We start from the raw sequence: 6,039 nt of genomic DNA on the forward strand, positions 1-6,039 counted from the left end.
ATGACACACGAATGTTGACATACCATAACTCTGCGATCAATGCAACTCACCTGATTCTTACTTTATGTCATCCTGTAACATGTTGCTAATGTAAGTGTTGCATGCTGCTTTCACTTTAACAGAATCATGTGATTTAATGTGATTGCATAGGCACGTCACTAGTGAAAAGTGTTGCATATCAGCTCCAGTATCACATGCCCCATGTCAGCATGTAAGCTTTATTGTTAAAGGATTAAAGGGAGCACAGTTCTCTTTAGGGTTATTTAGCCACCTAAAGAGAGGTCATAAAAGGAAACATGATTGTTGTGCATGTGGTAAGTGTATCGTTAAGTATTTGTGGGGTTACGTAAGCTCCACACACTCATGACGTTGGGGCGATGCTGTCGTCCCGTGCCCTTACCCCATTCTCTAGTAGTTAGTGAGCTGGGAGAACTGGTTTCTTACTGACAGTGCACAAATGCTGCAAGGATAAGGTGTGTATGTGATATATAAGTGCCCGTAGAATGCCTGTAGGATGTCCTGCCCCAGGTGAAGAAGTTTAGAGATCTTGGGGTCTTGTTCACAAGTGAGGGAAGATCAGAGCGTGAGATCAACAGGTGGATTGGAGCAGCGTCTACAGTTATGCAGTCGCTGTACCGGTCTGTTGTGGTGAAAAGAAAGCTGAGCCAGAAAGCAAGGCTCTCCATTTAATGGTCAATCTTCGTCACAGTATTTGACAATGGTCATGAGCTCTGGATTGTGACCGAAAGAACAAGCGGCTGAATTGAGTTTTCTCCGGAGGGTGGCTGGGCGCTCCCTTAGAGATAGGGTGAGGAGCTCGGTCACCCTGAGAGAACTCGGAGTAGAGCTGCTGCTCCTCCATATCGAGGGGAGCCACTTGAGGTGGCTCAGGCATCTGGTCCGAGTGCCACCTCGATGCATCCCTTGGGAGGTTTTCTGGACATGTCCCACTGGGTGGAGGCCCCGGGGAAGATCCAGAACACGCTGGAGAGACGACGTCTTACGGCTGGCCTGGGAACACCTCTGGATCTCCCCACAGGAGCTGGGGAGAGGGAAGTCTGGGCATCTTTCCTTAGACTGCTGCCCCTGCGACTCGCAAGAAGATGGATGGATGTCTAATTTCCTCATTTCTAACAGTCAGACTGCAAGCAGGGAGCTCACATTTATCATGTGACCAACACTAACTGGCTCCTTGACAAGTGGGCAGGATTTGAGGGGGTTTGAAAAAATGAAAAATCCATACGACACCCAAACTTATTCTGTGCTTACTATGACCTGTCACCCACAGCATGCCCAAAGTATTGTGGTTGAACATTTTCACACTACAGTCTCACCAAGCAGTCTACAACCTTGATGTTTTATGCAGGCCACCTACCATACCCAGTACAAGTTTGCCCACTTTTTGCATAGGATATCCACACAGAATATGCTCTGTCTAGTTTTCTCATTCCTGACAGTGAAGCTGAATCAAGGAGTGCACACTTATCACATGAACAACACTAAAATGCTACATGCCGAGTGTACTGGATTTGGGGAGGTTGTAGAGTGGTCTATAACCTAACCCAGCCCCGTATAGGTTTGCTCAATTTTTCCCCTAGGGACGCTTGGGGATCTACCCATAGGGACAGTTTTGACAAAGACTTTAACCTGGATTGATCTGTTCTAACCACATTTTTCATGTTCTTGTATAAAATATCACGGCAAACTATTAGAAGACCTCACATTGCTTAGTTTGTCTTCTCTCTTTGAAGGTTTTAATGTTCTCAAAAGACAAGTGTGCAAAAAACAAACAAATCTGTGGAAAATTAAGCTTTACTAACCAAACAGTGTCACTGCAGCGAAAAAAATAATTAGAAGCAAATCATCTGCTAATTGGTTGTCTATGAAGGAGTTACTTGCATTTAAATGTGGCCTAATGAGTTAGCTCTTTGCTTTTATTAGCCAGTATTACTGAAAGTGCATTACTTTACCCAAATGAGCAAAATGAAGGGATGCAGATCTTTAAACATAGAACCCTCATCACAGATTGAAAACAACAGTTTTTATTTTGTCCATAAAGAAATCTTTACGGCTCTGGCATCAAAAGTCTGCACTTTAAATACAACTGCAGGATTGCAGAAGGTAAAATAAAGTGTGTTTTTCTGGTATTTGACACGCATCATTCATCTGCGTTTACATGGAATTTTGGAGACATTGATCAACATGTCAGAGAAATATGTAGGAATGCTGAGCTGTAACTGGCAATAAAAGCAAGAATTTGTGGATAGTGACACATCATTTAGATTTTATTGACACAGGGAGGAACACAGTTTATCAGAACATCTATTCATGACTTGCTAACAGTCACATCATTGTTTGTTATTCATCTTTTTTGTCTTATTAAAACTATGTTTTCTAAAAAGTTCCAAAACCTATATCAATAATTAAGGAAAAAACAACTCAAGAAGTGAAGCATGACTATTTCCCATTTGAAAATTATAAGTTAGCTACTTTAAAATGCTATGGAGGACACCTCGACCTATTTAAATGCAATGCATAATTATAAATAAAAGATAATCGCTGTGAAAGTTTGCAATAGGAGGGTAAAATGTTTCACCTTGACCTTAAGAAATCTGGAGTGATTAAGTGTCTGCTAAATGCCCAACAATTCAACTGAGATGAATCCTTGGAGTGAGGAAAGCTTTTATCTTCACTGTGGGAAATTATTTAATCAGTTCACAAAAGACCAACACATTTTGACTTTAGTGACAAGATGGTAAGTGATGAAAGGTAAACCTCAAAGAGGAATTAGATGTTAGCCAAACTGGGAAAACACACGTTGACTAAAAGATGTATGTATTTTATTAGACGGCCCCTAAGGATGTACTGGAAGATACGAAATTATATGAAAGAGGGTTAGCAGAAAAACAAAAACCTTGCTTCAAAATGATGAAGATGTCAAAAAACAACACAACATGCCAAAGTCAAGGCCTGGGGTAATTTTATCTGGCCCTCCACATCATTTTATTTTATTGTCATTAAGGGCCCCATGTTATCTTGTGCTGGTAACACACTGATGGAGGTTTAGAGATCAGTTATAAAGATCTATGGTTTTCTTTTTAGAACACAGCTTTGTATAAAAAGCAAAATTGTATTTTATTTCCGGCTTTGTTTGTTTTGTTTGGCAGCATTTCTATAATTTTAACAGAATATATTTTATGGAGATCCAAATCTTTTGGGATACTAACAAGTGTATTTTTCATATAAAATCACATAAAAGTAAAGAAATTTTAGTGTTTTTTTTCTGTTGATGTTAATTTATTTCCAACTTGTATAATTTTGACAAAATATATTTATGAAGGGTAAACTATTGAGAGTTATTTAAGGTTTGTGTTGATTTATTCTGGAATAATATTCCTGCCTGTTTTTATTCATAGTTAAAAAGTATGCTTTTAAAGTTTCAAAAATGTAGCTTTAGTGTGTTCAATAAACGTTTGTCTTATTCGGTCCGCAACACTTAAGGTGTGTTTTGTTGGATTTTGGCCCCCTGTACGATTGAGTTTGACACCCCTGCTCTACTGAAAATGAATAGAAACACAGATATTTGTCCATCATACAGATTCAGAGTTCAGTCAGGTATCAGACTTAAAAACACAAGCAGGTCAGGGCAGATCGGTGACCCAAGAACCAGGAATGAGACAATCTGACAAAACTAATCAGGTCAAACTGATTGCAGGTGAGGTGGTTGGATCAGAGTGGGCAGAGATGATAACACTAACAACAGAAAGGCTATTAAAAAGAGGAATTTATAGCAGGGAAAAAAAATATTTTAGTTGTAAATAATCCCAACTTTTCATCTTTCTTTGCTTTAGCAATTTGCTAATTTCTCTATCTTAATCCTGTACCAACATTAATTGTCACTGTTAGGTGACTATTTGCATGCAGGAAAATACAAAGAAAAGTTACAGTCCAATAAACTCTTAGAATAAGCTGAAGAAAAATTTAATCTTTTATCGCATATATGGCAATAGAAATACACTGAACAGTTTTTGACAATAGTTTGGCACATTTTTAGGACACCGTCTGCACATGTCATAATTCATTTCTTCCAAGGCCAGTTGGTTTGGTTTTAAGACAGCAGGGAGGCAGACGGACAGGAGACTCATTCAGAAAAATTCCCCAAATGCCGGTCTTTCAGTCTCCTTTTCATCCACACTCACACATCTTGAAGGATTTCTCTCTGTCACTCAAGAAAAAACATCAAAGAATGGACGAGAAGCCAAAAGTGAACCAATGAAAAGCTTTAAACTCCTTGTTCTATAAGACTCTTCTTACCAAAATCAGCCAAGGACAAAAGTGTGACACCAATTTATCATCCTGCAGTAATGTTACCAACAGGATTTTATAATTGTTTTTTTATTTTTCTTGAAGGCAAAACTCTATATTATAATGCAGTCAACAAACCAAAGTATTAAATTGAGTTAAGCTAACATTATCAGAGATGCTTGAGCCACACTGACCCTGCAGAGAAAAGCTAATGAAACACGTCTCGTTATAATTGAGTTTATTTGCCTTGAAATTTGTTGGTGGCAAAAAAGTAGAATTAAAACCCTGTAAATTCAGCAACTGCATTAAGATGTGATAGATGTATATGATGGACACTTTATGTAAATACGACTTGAGCTTTGTTGCTATTCATGTTCCTAAACGGCACCAGAAGACCTCAAGGGAGCCATTGGATTTGTTTCATTCTGAATCACAATAACAGTCAGAGTCCTACAGCCAAAATCAGTAACAACTACTCACTTCCACAACATCATCATTAACAGAGGAGGAGGCAGCACATTACGCAGTCCCTGAAGGCCCTGTCCCGTCCATCAATGCATGAGACAGAAGCAGCTGGTCTACGAAAGATCGGCACGTTCTTCAAAGTGCTTCAAGCAAACCGCAGCACCCAAACTTATTGACTGTATTAACATAAACAAGAAATACAGATTTATCCTTGAAATATTCAATAGGACGTGAGATGTTCCGCTGTAGGGAAATAACTAATGTAGGAGTCTACAGGAGGCTCTGAATCAACAAATGGTGCCACATCATGGTTTTTAAACCACTGTTGGACCAAACTTTAACATCAAATTCAATCAAGTGGCTCCAGCTTTTCTTCTTCTGCTTAAAAATCAGTCAGGAAGCTTTGTTTTTAACATGTTCTTGTGGCATGTAGCCACCCTATGTCACCAAGGTCCATGTCATTGCAGCAAATGTTGTAGGAAGTATAATGTCTGCAGTGATTTATTAAAAAAAAAAAAAACTTTTTATTTTACTTTTGTGGTGCATCTCGGTGAGAAATTTGTAAATCCAACTAACCAAGATTAAATCGGAGCTAAGCATTTTTCAAACCATTAGGTGCACAGAAAAACTTTTAATTTGTTAAAAAAAAATAGAAATTGTGGCTGTGCTTACTGACCTCAAATTGGTTTTTCTGTGTTAAGTGGCACTCAAATCTATTAGTCGAACTTGTGATTCACTTACTTTTTACATTACTTTTTAAAATGTAAACTTTTTATTTTTCTCTAACCACAGAACCACAATGGAGGGGTATCCACATGTGGCTCCGGAGCTGCAGGTTTTGAAGACCTCTGTCCTAGAAAATGACATTGACAAATGGCATTATCATAATATAACGACAACTCTGAATGTTAATTAAAAAAATCAAAAGATGATTGGAGTGGCTCTTAAAAGTCAAAAGGTGATCATCTATAGTGGTAGATTTAAAGCAAATATTTCAATAGTTCAAATCACAGTCAGGAAATCAGCTCTGTTTTCCCGTGTTGAACACTAAAACATATTAAAGATCATAACGTTTTTTTATTTGGATTTTTTATTCCCATTCAAGACACTTTGATTAAAATGACTGCATATTGTTAATAAAGACCATAGATTTTATGTATTAATTTTTTTACATGATTGGTGTTGAGCCTTGTGATTTTTTTACGGAAAAAAGTAGACTTTGTTTAAAAAAAAAAGGTAAAAACTCTACTGACACAGGAAATCCATTCG

The sequence above is a fragment of the Oryzias melastigma genome, linkage group LG13 (genome assembly GCF_002922805.2).
Source record: "Oryzias melastigma strain HK-1 linkage group LG13, ASM292280v2, whole genome shotgun sequence".
Lineage (NCBI taxonomy): Eukaryota > Metazoa > Chordata > Actinopteri > Beloniformes > Adrianichthyidae > Oryzias > Oryzias melastigma.